We start from the raw sequence: 17027 nt of genomic DNA on the forward strand, positions 1-17027 counted from the left end.
AAAAAAGCTTCAAAACTCCATATTTGGAGTTGGAATCATGTATTAAGGATGGAAGCATGAATTTAATGGTGTGATTAGAATGAATGTGATGTTTTAACTTGGATAAAGGATTACCATAGATGATTTTACGGTCACACTGAAAGTCATGCTTCTATTGGTGTCTATTAAGCTTATATGTGATCTCCTTATGTGTCATTGAGTGTTTGGAACTTAATGGTAACTAATGATTATGTTCCAAATACTCATAATATCTTAATATATGGTAGACTAAATTATATGTCAAGTTTTGGTGCATTTTGGTTGAGTTTTATAAGTCAATTGTAGTAAAAATGTTTATATTGAGACAATATCTCTATTATTGCTTCTTCTGAGTTTTTGGAGTCTCTAATCATCTAATCTCTAATATATGGATGAAAATCTCCATGTTAATCATGTTAAAAGTTGTAATATAAGGTTAATAATCATTATTAAGAGCTTAAAAGTCTATTGATGTCACCCTTGAAGCATTAGGAACCATAACAAATTGCAATGCCTTAAATATAACTTTTTGTGCATTTATGGTATGTAGTAGTTGACACACTGGTCATGTGGTGTCTGTGTATTAGTTTACATGGTTTTTGTGGTCTCCCGGTCCATTTATTCATGCCTACATATGTTTTTTTTTAGCTTTGGTTAATGTCACTTCCATTGATACTCTAATGTTAAGTAACAAGTGTTTCAATTTCGATCATTTGCATAGATGAAAAGTGAGTTGATTATCCATTTGATTATTCTTAATATTATATTATCTTAAATGTTTTCTTTGATTTCGAATATTACACTCTCGCATGATGTTTTCAAAACTATTTTTTGAAATTATATTTGAGGCTGTATTTCGTTCTTAAACTGTGAATTTTATTAACTATGAAAATGAAAAGTATGGGACCATAAACGAAAATAAAGGTACCGCATTTTCTATAAAAATAAAAAAGGTGAGCTAAACCTATAAAAAAAAGTTAGGGGGTAGGCAACCAAACTCGTAATAAAAAGAAAAAAAAATTGGGTTATTAGTAAAAATGAAAAGTGAGTGATCAAATTCGTAATTAATATAATAAATGTGGGCAAAAACTTTAGAAAGAAAAAGTTAGGGACCATAAATAAAAAATGAAGGACCAAACAACCTTAGGGACCATAAATTAAAAATGAAGGACCAAATTTGTTATAAAAAATAAAAGACAGGCCAGGAATGTAAAAAATAAAAATAAGAGGTAAGGTAGACGTATGGAAGTGGTACTATTGTTTTCAATAGTAATGAAATACAAATGGTAAAACTTGGATGATTTTGCTAAAATAAAGTATATCGATCTATCAAAATTGCGTTATAATATATTTTCAATGCATACAATCTCTTAAATTGTTTTATTAAAAAAATTAGAGTATTTGTTTCATTATATTGGTATAGTTTTTTTTATAATGATATAAAACATACAAATTATTAGCTATATATATATATATATATATATATATATATATATATATATATATATATATATATATATATATATATATATATATATATATATAGAGAGAGAGAGAGAGAGAGAGAGAGAGAGAGAGAGAGAGAGAGAGAGAGAGAGAGAGAGAGAGAGAGAGAGAGATAAGTTCAATTGAGAAAAAATAAAATATTGAGAATGGGAGAATCATTCTCAGCCAATCACTTTTATATATGTAAAACACATTTAGATTAAGTCATTAAGGATATGTTGTTCGTCTGGATCTTTCATCTGTTCTTCATCAACACCATCTGTTATTCATTCATTTGGATCGTTCATCTGTTCTTCATCAACATCATCTATTCTTTATCAAAAAAATAAAAGATAAAATGAAGGACCAAATTTGTTATAAAAAATAAAAGATAGGCCAGGAATGTAAAAAATAAAAATAAGAGGTAAGGTAGACGTATGGAAGTGGTACTATTGTTTTCAATAGTAATGAAATACAAATGGTAAAACTTGGATGATTTTGCTAAAATAAAGTATATCGATCTATCAAAATTGCGTTATAATATATTTTCAATGCATACATTCTCTTAAATTGTTTTATTAAAAAAATTAGAGTATTTGTTTCATTATATTGGTATAGTTTTTTTTCTAATGATATAAAACATACAAATTATTAGCTTTATATATATATATATATATATATATATATATATATATATATATATATATATATATATAGAGAGAGAGAGAGAGAGAGAGAGAGAGAGAGAGATAAGTTCAATTGAGAAAAAATAAAAGATTGAGAATGATAGAATCATTCTCAGCCAATCACTTTTATATATGTAAAACACATTTTGATTAAGTCATTAAGGATATGTTGTTCGTCTGGATCTTTCATCTGTTCTTCATCAACACCATCTGTTATTCATTCATCTGGATCGTTCATCTGTTCTTCATCAACATCATATGTTCTTCATCAACATCATCTGTTCTTCATCAACATCATCTGTTCTTCATCAACGTCATCTGTTCTTTATCAAAAAAACATCAACGTCACCTGTTCTTCATAAAAAAACATCGACACTTCATAAAAACATAAATTTTTCATCAAAAATCTTCGTTTATTCATCAACATGTTGTGATTCATCATCAGAAAATTTATTCGTACTATTAAGTATAAGTCGTGATTCAATCTTGTCAAGTTTCGTCAAGGTCAAGCAAAATCGTTAAACATAATCGATATTTATCATTGTCATATTATTTAGCGATCACCAGTCATCAAAACTTCATCAATCGAACCTTCACTAATATCGAACAACAGATAGCAATCGAAAGTGCATCAACATAACCATATATTTGAAGAATTTTTTAAAAATCGATTTTCAAGTTGAAAAACTTCGTTTTTCATATATTTTTTTCACAATTTTTGATCTAAACCTACTGATTATTCGTTTTTCATACATTTTTTTCATAATTTTTGATCTAAACCTACTGATTATTGATCGATTTTGACAGGATTTGATATGTGTTGTAATTATTGGCTTCAATTGTTAATTTTTTTACCATAATTATATAAGTTAAGTTATTTGCATGCCAACTATTCGATGAAATGTATAAACCAAATATATCATGTAATATTCACAAGTGAATATGCCTTTACACGAGAATCAATGCATGTCTTTTAAAAACACAGAGCAACTATGTAATTCATATGTGAATAACATATAAAAATTATATTCACATGCGAATACATGTAATATTCACAAATGAATACAAGTAATATTCATAAATGATAACGTATTTTTTCGGAAAATAATAAAAAAAAAATACGTCGTTTTGAGGTCCTAAACAAGTTTGTAATTCATATGTGAATAACATATAAGCGTTATATCCACATGTGAACATATGTAATATTCACAAATGAATATATGTAATAATCAAATGTGAATATATATGTATTATTCACAAATGAATAAAACTGTCAACAAAACTGAGAACTACAAAATATATAAAATTAAAGATAAAAAAAGTATTTGATAAGAATATATATTTATTCACATACAACTAATCTTTTTAGATCAATACAATAATCATATAAACATATTTTTTTATTAATGTTATATTCATTTGTGAATAAATGATAACTTTTTTTTTCGGAAAATTATAAAAATAGAAAAACGTCATTTTGAGGCCCTAAACAGTCCCAAATGGTCGAAAAACACCGTACGTCACGACAAAGCTGTGAGTTTTGTAAATCACACCATTTTACATCAAATATGCGAATTTCGTCCAATTCCGAGACTAAACTTCATTGCGGTAAATTTTTTGATGATGTCACTAAATTTTCATTCCTACTAGTGATGACATCATCATGACATGTTATTTATTCATATATGAATAAAGTTTAGAAATCATTACAACATATTTACTGATGATGTTAGTAACTTCAATCCCACTAGTAAAAACATGATTATAATATGTTATGTTTATTTATGTTAATAAACTATACATGTTGATGTATTTATTTTGTGAATACAACATTTATATATAAAAATAAATAATACACTATAAGAATTGGTTTGTGAATAGTTTTTTTTGTATATTGTAGCAATATTATTTTACATGTAAATTCAACATTATACTAAGACAAACAACATTGTATTGGGATATGAACCAACCATTGATTGAAATGTTATTCATTTATTGAGTTATAACTATTCCTGAAAAAATGTGAATACACATAAAAAAAATGTTAACAATATATTGTTAGCTCATAATAATAGGGATTTATCACATTCTAATTATCACATGGTATAGTCACACATGAAGATATAATCATATGTGAATATTATATGATATATGTTGTTTATATTGTATATTCACATGTGATATTACATGGTATATTCACATATGAATATTATATGGTAGATTCACATGTGAATATTATATGGTATATTTACTTGTGAATATTACACATTCTAGTCACATCTAAATATTGCATGGTATATTCATTCATGAATATTACACAACATATTCACATATGAATATTATATAGTATATACACTTGTGAATATGATACAATATATTCATATTTAAATATTAGACGATGCATTCACTTGTGAATATTACATAGTATATTCACTTGTGAATATTAGATGGTATATTCACTTATGAATATTAAATGGTATCTTCATATGTGAAGATTACATAGTATTACATGGTATATCACATGTGAATATTACATAATATATTCACTTGTAAATATTAGATGATATATTCACTTATGAATATTAGATGATATATTCATATGTGAATATTACACAGTATATTCACATATGAATATTACAAGGTGTATTCACAAATATATATAACTTTTATATGTTATTCACATATGAATAACATAAAGACTTGCATATTTTTTTTGTGTTTTAATAATCATATACTGATTTAGGTGCGAAAACATATTCATATGCGAATATAACATGGTAATTTAGTTTATGCATTTCATCAAACAGTTGGAGTGCATACAAGTTAGCTTTTTAAAAAATGTTAAAAACATGATACTTTGACTATTTAAAACTTACAAAACAGTATATTGATAGAGAACTATATGAAATTTTTCAAAAAAAAAAATGATTTGATGTTTTTCTAACCTTAATTTCGAAGTTTTGTTTGATGATCGATGTTGAATGAATGATATGAAGTGGATCTGTTGATGATTATCGATGATGTTGATCTAATGTCGTTGGTGTTGGATTAGGTGTCTAAGCCCATAACTATAATTGGTATGTACTTGATTTGATGGTATCATGGTCCTTTTGGGTTGCCTTCACACTGACAACTAGACATGATTACTATTGGAGAGAGAGGCTGAGTTTATTATTTAGAATAATAAATTGGTGCATAAAAATGATTTATTAATATATTATAAGCATAATATATTAATTAGAAATCATATTATTAATTAGTATTTAATCAGAATCTAATTCAGAATTAATTTTGGTATTAAATGAACTGATTAAATGAACTGATTAAAAGTGTAGGGGCTGTTTTGCAATTATTTGATAATTGTGGTTTTGGGCCACTGGATCACCCTTATTAGGGAGGGCCGGAAATCCCTAAAAGGTTCTAGAGATATTCGTCCAAGCCCTAAGGAAGGGGTCCATGGACTTGCTTAGGCCCTAAGCTAAGGAATTAGGGTTTCCACCTTAAAACCCTAGTTAGCCTCAACTATAAATAGAGCCCTTTGCCTCATGAACTCGTGCACCATATTGAAATCCTAGAAGCGCCGAATTTATGAGCAAGAGGCTCCTCTCTCCTCTCTCTCATACTCATCCTCTTGCCCTAGTGTGTTTTTGAACCATTAGAGGCACTACGCTTGTGGTACTTGTTCTCAAAAGCAAGGATCTTCAAGTTTTGTTGTTATTACTATATAGCAACAAAGGTATGTGATCTAATCTTTCATATGTAGATTTCGAATTATTAGATGCACATTAGGGTTTTATTTTGTGTTCGATGCTTGTATGTATAATAGAGAAAACATAGATCCAAACTAGGGTTGCATGCACACACATGATTGTTTGTATAAAACCCATCAGTGGTATCAGAGCCTTTGGTTTTGTTTTCAATTAGATTTGATACAATAGATTGAAATTGAAAAATTAGGTTTTATGGCAATTAAACCCTAGGGCTTGGATTTTTTAAAATTAGGGTTTCAAAACCCTAGGTTTGAAATTTGATTAGGGTTTTTTGAACCCTTTCCTTTGACCCTCATGATTTCGATTTTTAGGGTTTGCTAACCCTAGAATTTTCGAAAAATGCCTTCCCCAAGATTGGATTTCGAAAATCTAGGGTTTTGGGTAGGTATTATCTTTTAATTGTTTAAATGGATAGTTGTTGATTTTGAAATATCCCTACCCAAAATTTCGAAATCTAGGGGATAAAGGGATTAGGTTAAATTATTAATTTAATTTAATCCTTATGAGATTTAATAATTTAAATTAATTGTTTAATTTTGGATAATTATTAAATCAAGGTTTTTAATATTCAAGATCTTAAATTAAAAGGTATTAATTTCGAAGTTTTAAATTAGATTAAAAACCCTAGTATTTTGAAATGTTTAAAATACATCCTTATACTATATAAAATTAAAAGTCTAATATATTATATATGTATAAGAAAAGTCAGTCTTACCGTTAGTAGGCCTCATTCACAAAGTTGGTCTATAAGGGGTGTTTAAGGAAGTGGGCTGTAAAATGACTGTCATTGGGTATCCACTCTTACCCACCGCACTCTTGACTAGTGGAGGGTAATTAGCCGAACAGGTTTGATAGGACACTTACTCCTCATTAAAATTATAATGATTTATAAAGTAACTAAACGCTTTTATTAAATTCCCAATCTTAGTTACTTTAGGAAAATGTGAATTTGATGCTAACCCATGAAATTGCACATTACACATTATTGGTCGTTAGTGGAGCGTGTGTGGTTAACCGACACACTAATATGAGAATAATATTGTTGGCAATGGGTTTCTCGTAAATTATCGTTGATCAATGGAGCGTGTATGTTTAACCGACACATTGATTTGGTGATAAATGACATCGAGAGTACCAAGCTAATTTGCATGGTTATTCACACCTTGTTTGTGATCCTCGGTATCTCAATCACAAATGGTAGGGCATAATTGAGATTAAACATGCCATTGAAAAGTTTAATGAATCTCAAAAGATCTAGGAATTTCATCTAAAACTTAGTTCGTTTAAAATTTCGTTTTCATAGTGGGATTGGTAAATCGTCATTTACCTACCTTCAAATAATTTGTAATTGGATTACGGCATCCCTCTTCTGAATTGTAAATTATTGTGTTGGGTCCTAGCCTTAATATTTCATTTGGGTGTTATATTAAGGATCTAAATCAACTAACTTGAATTTTATCCCTTTATAGATGTCAAGTTCAAACAACTATGGTCTTCCACATTCCTTTGGAAAAACCTTTCCTTTAGAAGATGATCTTCCACGTGTCGATCAAGGTGAAAGATCATTCCATTCCTCATGCATTAGTGGAACTGGAAATCATACTTCTCTTCCTCCACCTCCTCCAGTGATTCTACCTGACCCACGTTTTCGTCGACTTGAAAAGTTCAAGATCACTCAAGCCCTATTGGCATGCAGACACCGAGATGGAAGTTATGTGTTTGCACACGTCCTGAAGATGAAGTCACACATTGATAGACTGGGAATGTTTGGTGTCATTTTCCCAAGGAAGCTAGCTATTGACTTAGTTCTTCAATCGCTTCCTGAGTCATATAGTCAGTTCGTTAAGGACTACTATATGACAGACCACGACGTGACCCTTATTGATCTGACATATTTGCTAATTGCTGCTGAAGCAGCAATGCTTTGGCGCACTGGTCAAGCAAATTTATTTGGAAGATCTACCTCCCAAATTTCCATGGACGTAGGCAATGACAACGATAATAGTCCAAAAATGATTTCTTCTCCCAAGGAAGAGAAATCGGCCAAGGTCAAAAAGTTTGACCGTAAGAGAAAGGCCAATTCTGAGATAGTTTCACGTGTCACTCCTAAAGAGTCCATCTGTCTCTATTGCCGATTGAAGGGACATTGGAAGCGAAGCTGCCTTGATTACCTGAGAGATCTTAGAGATGGTAAAGTCAAATTGTATGACTTTACTTCAGGTACATCCACTATCTAACTCCTTTATTAAGTTCCTGTTCATAGATTCTTAATACATGATGTGAAAGTTGCATTTTGATGTTTTGCAGAATCTAAGAGAAAGAAGGAAGCTTAAGGACAGTGAAGGCTAATTCTGATCTGAAGAGATGGATTTCGGTCACATGGTTCAATGATTAGGATTCAGAGCTGCTACTTAGGAGTTATGATAGATTGCTTCGGAATAATTAGAAACGTAGTTTTCATGGATGGATATTCAAGAAGAAGACCGACATGGATGGGAAAGTACACACATATAAGGCGCGACTGGTTGCGAAGGGCTTTATTCAAACTCATGGAGTTGACTATGATGAGACCTTCTCACCAGTAGCGAAAATTAAATCTATAAGGGTTATGCTAGCCATAGCTGCATTTCATGATTATGAAATATGGAAAATGGATGTCAAAACCGCTTTCCTTAATGGGAAGTTGGCTGAAGATGCTTACATGAGTCAGACAAAGGGTTTTGTCAATGCATAGTACCCTAATAGAGTGTGTAAGCTTGAGAAATCCATTTATGGATTGAAACAAGAATCTCGCATATGGAATCTTTGTTTCGATGAGAAAGTCAAAGAGTTTGGATTTTCGAGAAGCGAGGATGAGTCCTGTGTATATGTCAAAGCTAGTGGGAGTATAGTTAGCTTTCTAGTGTTGTATGTGGATGACATACTTCTCATAGGAAATGACATTCCAACCTTGCATGAGGTTAAGTCCTGGCTTGGGAAGTGTTTCGCCATGAAGGACCTCGGGGAAGCTGCTTATATTCTAGGGATAAGGATATTGAGAAACAGGAGTAAAAGACTAATAGGACTTAGTCAAAGTAGCTACTTGGACAAGGTGTTGAAGCGTTTCAACATGGAGAATTCCAAGAAAAGTGACTTACCTGTCCAAAGCAATACCAAACTGAGTAAGACTCAGAGTCCGAGTACAGAGGCCGAGATAGCAGAGATGAGTCGAGTACCATATGCTTCCGCAGTTGGATCGATCATGTATGCTATGACTTGTACTCGCCCTGATGTGGCCTTTGCTTTGAACATGGTCAGCAGATATCAAGGGAATCCTGGTAAAGTTCACTGGACTGCGGTAAAGAACATTCTTAAGTACCTGCGGAGGACTAAGGATTGGGTCCTTACCCTCGGTGGAAGTGATGACTTAAGAGTGACAGGGTATAGTGACACCAGCTTTCAGACCGACAAAGATAATTTCCGCTCTCAGTTGGGCTGGGTATTTACCCTGAATGGAGGAGTAATAAATTGGATAAGTTCCAAATAGGAGATTGTAGCCGATTCAACGTGCGAATCAGAGTACATACCAGCAAGCGAAGCGTCTAAGGAGGCGATATGGCGGAAGAACTTCATCGGAGACCTTGGAGTTATACCAGCTGTAAAGGAGCCTATGGAGATTTTCTGTGACAGCAAGAGTGCGGTCGCCTTAACCAAGGAACCAAGGGATCATGGTAGATCCAGACACATCGACAAAAAATATCACTTCATAAGACATCGGATAGAGAATGTTAACCAAAAAGCACAAGTTTGCTACTCTAGTGGATACAAGTATGATGAATATTGGAGGAAGCCCAAAAAGGAGTGGTTGCCATATGAAGAGTATAAGAAGCAAAAAAGATGAAAAATATAGACAAACTGATCGAGGTTTTTATCAAAAAGAGCAACCACCTCCCGAGAAGATGGATTTTGAGACGGTACTTCATAGGTTTATGGAAGCATCTGAAAAGCGACATGATGCTACTGATGCTAATGTGAGAAATCATCAAGCTTCCATCAAGAATATAGAGACTCAACTTGGGCAATTGACAACACTTTTCAATGAGAGATTACCACCTAGAAATCAAGACCAAAAAGCATAACCTCGTGTAATGGCGTTCTACACTGAAGAAGAGGTTCATTCTGAGCCATTTCTGACCATTGAAACAGCTACTAACAAGCCCAGTTCGTGTTTGGAAGAAGAGAAGTCTAGAGCCAAAAGACCAAAATGTGAATTGTGTTCTGATGAATTACTACGTCGTGGTGACTCTACTACGTCGTGGTCACGGGAGGACACAAAATTTTCACTTCTTAATTTGTATCAGCCTCCTTTGCCATTCTCATCTCAAGCACTCAATAATTCTATGGAGCTGGAACAGAAGAAATTCATAGAACAAGTACTCTCACTTTCGATAAATGCCACATTCCTCAAGTCCATGGCTAAGCTTCCAAAGTTTGCAAAAAGATGTGATGACTAATAGGAAGGAGTTGGAAAAGATATCAAGCATAGTGCTTAATAAGTTGTGTTCAACTACAATCATCAATGGGTTGCCAATGAAGATGGGAGATCCAGGCCAAATAACTTTGCCTTGTGAATTTGGCGATTCCACTTATATAAATGCTTTAGCCAATTCGGGGGCAAGCATCAATCTTATGCCATATTCTTTCTATAAGAAGCTCGATCTACCAAGGCTCCACGACACAAGGATGACAATTCGAATGGCGGATCACTCGATCACTTACCCTCGAGGAATCATTGAAGACTTGTTAGTGAAGGTGGGAAAGTTTGTTTTTCCGGTTGACTTTATGGTTCTCGACATGAAGGAAGATTAAGACCTTACCATAATTTTAGGAAGACCATTCTTGAGTACTGCTAGAGCTCTTGTTGACATCCATGATTCAAAGCTCACACTTTGTGTGGAAGATGAAGCAATTACTTTCAAAATGAGTCCAGAAGTGAATTGTAAATTACCAAGAGATGAAGTGTCAAAGATGGATGATATGGACGAATACTTTAGTGAGCTAGAAGAAATTGAAATGATGATGGAAGAAGAGTTGAAGGTTTGGGAGAAGCACCATGGTGACAAAGTCAAATGTTCTAAAACAAGAGCCTCGATTCCTATGACATTTGAGGTGATCGCGTTTACTACACCTAAAGTTCAAGTGGAAGACGTAACTGATGAAATAGAAGATGATTTATATGAAGAAGTTTAGATAATTGATGAAGATATGGGTGGAGAATTAGAGGAGCCTATAATGGTCAAGATGGAGTTAGACAAGGAAGGTCCTAAAGAAGATGACAAGAAGAGTGCAAAGGCAAAAAAGCAAGGCAAAGGGGTGAATCGTAAACATGAAGAGAAAGCCAATCAAAAGAAGATGGAAAATTCAAAGAAGGCATACATTCGAAGGGTTCAAGCTTACAAACGCAAGTGGAAAGAGAAAAAGGAGAAAAGAGAGATCCCACTCCCAACCACAACAACGTAGAGTGGTAAGTGTTAGAATTTCGGGGTAATAAGGCACCTGGATATTCTGAGAATTATGATTTCACTTTCAAATCAAAGTATTTGGGTGGTACTCCCTAATCTTTGATTGGATAAGACTCAGAAGAGATACAGAACAGAGAATGAGATGAATGAATTTCATAAGTACCAAAAACTGACCAAAAAATTGGTTAAAAACCTCCTTTGTCTGAAAACTGTCAAAACTGTCATAAAACAGTTTGTCAACAATGTAAAAAACTGTCATAAATCCGGGTTTTCTATAAGGATTAATGCCAAACCAAAAAACGGGTCAAATATGCAAAATTTGGAACCCCGCCGTGGGCTGCTACCCCTTGGACCCCGCTCCCAGGGGCGCTGCCCCTGGACCCCCGTTCGTTCAGGGGCTTCACCCTAAATAACAGTCTACTTTTAATCTTGAATAAACTTAAACATGTGTGAACTCCGCACCTTCCTTACTTGTTTAATATTCATCAAGATTGATTTTGGTCAACAAGTCAACCCATTACACTTAAATACAATTAGTGAAACAAATCACCACCAAAACTCCCCCATTTAAATGTAATCTTGATTAACTTAAAACAAAACATAACAACAACAAAATGATGCATAAATGAAATGTTGTGACGATTGAATTTCACATTAGCATATTATTCATTCCAAATATTCGAATATCAGGGTGTCACTAAGGATTGAACCCTTTCTATTCATAGTGAATACATGAAGATAATACAAACAACAATTTACATTCTCATAAGTTCTAACTTGACACTATATTTTACTAGCTTGTGTCCCATCCTTCAATAAGCATATCAAAGTCAAGTCCCAACTTCTTGAAGCAGCTAAACTTCATGCTTATATAGGTAGTTCTTTCATTCTTGCACCTGCAAATGCAATTTTTCAAAGAACTATTAAGAAATAAAATTTCAACCTCCTTAACTTGCATTACTGAACACATACCTTGGGATGATGATAAAATGTGTTCCAATCTTCAAATATCAAGCTTTCCACATTGAATTCAGCATCTAATATTGCATTAGATGGGAATTAGGTATCTCAATATAAAATTTTTTAAGTGGACTTTAAACCCATCCCTACATCCGCCTTGTGCAAAAGATTTCTGGCTAACCCTTTGGTTAGATGATCGGCTAAATTCAACCGAGTTCTTACAAACTCCACAAATATCACAACAGTCATGATAAGCTCACGAATCATGCTATGTCTAACACCTAAATGTCTAGACTTTCCATTGTACACTTGACTATAAGCCTTAGCCAAATTTGCAGCACTATCACATCTGATTGAAATGGTAGATATCGTTTTGGGCCATAATGGAATTTCATAAGTCAAATTCCGTAACCACTCAGCTTCCTTACCAGCAACAGACAATGCAACAAACTCAAACTCGATGGTTGAGATAGTAATACAAGTTTGTTTCTTTGATGCCCATGAAATAGCACCTCCTCCAAGAAGAAACACCCAACCACTTGTAGAGGAGTGATCCTCTAAGTTTTTAATCTAGCTGGCATCTAAATAACCTTCAAAAACAGAAGGATATCCACTATAAGTTAAACCATAATTTATGATCCCTTTCAAATACTTGAATACTTTACTCACAACTTGCCAATGATGTGAACTAGGATTACTAGTAAATCTACTAAGCCTTCCCATAACATATGCTATATCAGGCCTAGTACTAATCATGGCATACATTTGAAAACCAATAGCCATTGAGTATTCAAGTTGAGACACTAGAGATCCTTTATTAGGTAGAAGCTTAAGACTAGGATCTATAGGAGTGCTAACAGGAGAACAATTCTCAAAGTTAAACCTTTTCAATATTTTCTCAATGTAATGAGATTGAGAAATTAAAATCCCATTGTTTCCTTGTTTAATTATTATACCAAGAATTACTTCAGCCTCCCCAGGCCTTTCATTTCAAAACTAGATGATAAGAATTTCTTGGTTTTATCAACTTCTTCTAAATCAGTACCAAAAATCAACATATCATCCACATATAGACAAATCATAACTCCTTTACCAAAAGTATCAAATTTCATATATACAGACTTGTCAGCTTGGTTTAATGCACAACCAGTAAACAAGACAACATCATCAAACTTTTGATGCCATTGTTTTAGTGCTTGTTTAAACCATATAATGATTTCTTCAACTTGCACACTTTGTGTTCATTTCCAGGCATCACAAACCCTTCAGGTTGTTTCATGTATATTTCATCCAAATCACCATTCAAAAATGCATTTTTCATATCCATTTGGTGAATCACAAGATTATGTATAGCTGCAAGAACTAATAATAATCTAATAGTGGAAATTCTGGCCACGGGAGCATAAGTATCAAAGAAATCAATGCCTTCCTTTTGTCTAAAGCCTTCGATAACCAATATGGCTTTATACTTATCAATTGTGCCATCCACCTTAATTTTCCTTTTGAGGATCCATTTACATCCTAATGTCTTGCAACCAGGAGGTAAATCAGATAATACCCAAGTATTGTTATGCATGATAGAATCAATCTCATTTTGAATAGCCTCTTTCCATAAATGAACATCCCTAGAAGCCATAGCTTCACTGAAAGTCTTTGTATCCTCCTCAATATTAAAACAATATTGATGTTGAGACACAGTCTCATCCCTTGTTCCTTCAACTAAATATAGTTGAAAATCAAATCCAAATGATTTATCTTTTCTAGATCTAGTACTCTTCCTAAGTTCAGGCATAGAAAGTAACTACTATTATTCGTAGTCCAATTTGTGCTTATTATCAATTTGGTGTTTAACTTGTGTATGATCATTGCTTAGTAATTCATAGATTGGTAGGCCTAGATATTTGATCATAATAGCTAGTTACAAATTAGTAATCAATATAATCCATCCATTAGAAATCAAACATAGGAGAAGGTGAAATCAGATCTAGGCAGAAGTATTCTTTTAATTCTTGAAGTTAATTTGTTTTCTTTTCTTGCTTAATTGTTTGTTGATAGTTTAAGTTCTTCCGATCTTATAAAATTAGTAAAACCCCCAATCAAAGTTTGTTTTTAGTTTAATTAGAAGTAGTTAATTTATTTAATTGAATTTTGTTTCCTGTGATCGACACCTGACTTACCTGAGCTATTCAGTAATCTGACTAGGTACATTGCCTATAAGTGCATAGTTAGCAAATTAAGTTAGGCTATAAATTTAAAACGAGTAGGTACTATTGTGCACATCACTTAGCACATAGTTGTTGGATTTGGTGTCTAAGCCCATAACTATAACCGGGATGTACTTGACCCAATTGTAGCATGGTCCTTTTGGGTCGCCTTCACCAGTGCAATTTGATAGGATGGACTTTTGAGAATAAGGTTATTTATGATTTATTAATATATTATAAGTATAATATATTAGATGAGAAATCATATTATTTAATTAGTATTGATCAAGAATTAATTTGGAATTAATTTTGTGATCAAAAGAGACTAATCAAATATATGGGGATTGATTGTGTAAAGCAATGATTCTTATAGTGTGGGCTAATGATCCATGGTTACTTGGGTGGGCTAAACCAACATGGATAGTCCATGGAGGTTAACCCATGGAGCCTAAGTAATATGAAAGGTCATTAGGGTTTACAAAGTGTAACCCTAGCATTTGCTACACTATAAAAGCATACCCCTATTGCCAAAATCGAACACCAATTTGCATTCTAAGAGAGTGAAGTTGATTTTGTGCTAAGTAACTTATTCTCTTAAGCCTCCTCTTGCATATTGGTGTTTGTGAACCATTAGAGGCATCACACTTGAGGTGCTCAAGCTTTCAAAGTTCAAGAACTACAAGTCCATCAAGAAGGTAAGTCATCTAACTAGGTGTATTGTTCATTTGACAATTTGTATGCTAGTTAGGTAGAATGCTTTGGAAAATTGAAAATATGCATGTATAATAGAGAAAACATAGATCCAAAGCATTTAGGGTTGCATGTGAACCATAGGAGTGTTATAGTGCTCAAAACCCAACAGTGGTATTAGAGCCTAGGATTGTTTTCTGTTATACTTGATGCTTATTGGTTTTCCAAGTTGAAAAAATCAAATTTTTTGCATCTGACTGGTGAACTCGCCGAGTCCAATGGCTGACTCGACGAGTCCACTTAGAAACATACCAAATCGACGGGTCCAGTTCATGTACTCGCCGAGTTGGTGCTCCTGTGTGCAGAATTTCGAGTTTTTGGCAAGAATTGGATTATGATCATTACCCCCAAACTGTTTTTTGAACCATAAAATCTTTTTTTTGATATGGTAGTGATCATGCTTATCCAATTAAAATATAATTGTCATAATTTCAAGATTTGTATTAGTTTATATGATTAGGCTAATTTCTTGAAGATTGTTGATATGAATTATCTTGTTCTTATGAGTTTAACTAGATCATGGATGAATTATTTGATTATTGTGTTAATTAAAATAATGATCTAAATGCCTTTAATGGACTCCATAACTTATCCTCAAGTAATGGAAAATGAAAAGTCTCATACATTAAAATGACATTAAGCTCATAAGTTATAGAAAATGAAAGGACAATTGTCAAATATTAAGATAATAGGTTAATTATTTGTATTATTTGATATGAATTGCCTTGCTATATGAGTTAGATTAGATCAATAGAATATTATATGATAATTTTCCTTGTTAGAATTGATCTAAATGTTCTTTAATGGGTTTCATAACTTGTCCTCAAGTTATGCAACATGAAAAGTCTTATCATAAATGTTTTAATGAACTCCATAACTTTTCCTCAAGTTATGGAAAATCAAGAGTCTTTTCATAAAACCAACATTAACTCATAAGTTATAGAAATGAATAGTTTTGACAAGTTTCAAAACTTGGCCTCAAGTTTTGGAATTCGTAAAGTCTCACTAATCAAACTTTAATTTCAAACCCTAGAGTTTTAAAAGTTAAAATTCAACCCTTAAACTTTATAATATTATAAGTTTAATAATATATATATATATATATATATATATATATATATATATATATATATATATATATATATATATATATATATATATATATATATATATATATCTGTGTGTGTGTGTGTATAAGACAATTCAGTCTTACCGTTAGTAGACGTTATTCACGAAGTCGGTCTATAAGGGGGGGGGGGGGTATAAGGTTACTGGCTATAAAATGGCAGTTTAATGGGTGTCCACTCTCACGCACCGCTTCCTTGACTGGTGGAAGGTCGTTAGCCGAACGGGTAGGATATGACATTAATTCTCCCTCATTAAAAGTATAATGATAAATATAAATTAACTAAACTTTTATTAAAATTCCCAATCTTAGTTACTTTAGGAAAATGTGAAATGGTGCAAATCCATGAAATTACACTTTGCACCTTGTTAAGTTGTTAGTAGAGCGTGTGTGGTTAACCGACACACTAATCTGGGACTGACAATGTGTGTCAAAGGGTAGCTTGATGTTAATCATAGATCAATGGAGCGTGTGTGGTTAACCGGCACATTGATTAGGTGATTTGTAACATTGAGTGTACCAAGCTA

Source organism: Lactuca virosa, chromosome 3 (genome assembly GCF_052849685.1).
Source record: "Lactuca virosa cultivar CGN04683 chromosome 3, Lactuca_virosa_CGN04683_v6, whole genome shotgun sequence".
In the NCBI taxonomy this organism is placed as follows: domain Eukaryota; kingdom Viridiplantae; phylum Streptophyta; class Magnoliopsida; order Asterales; family Asteraceae; genus Lactuca; species Lactuca virosa.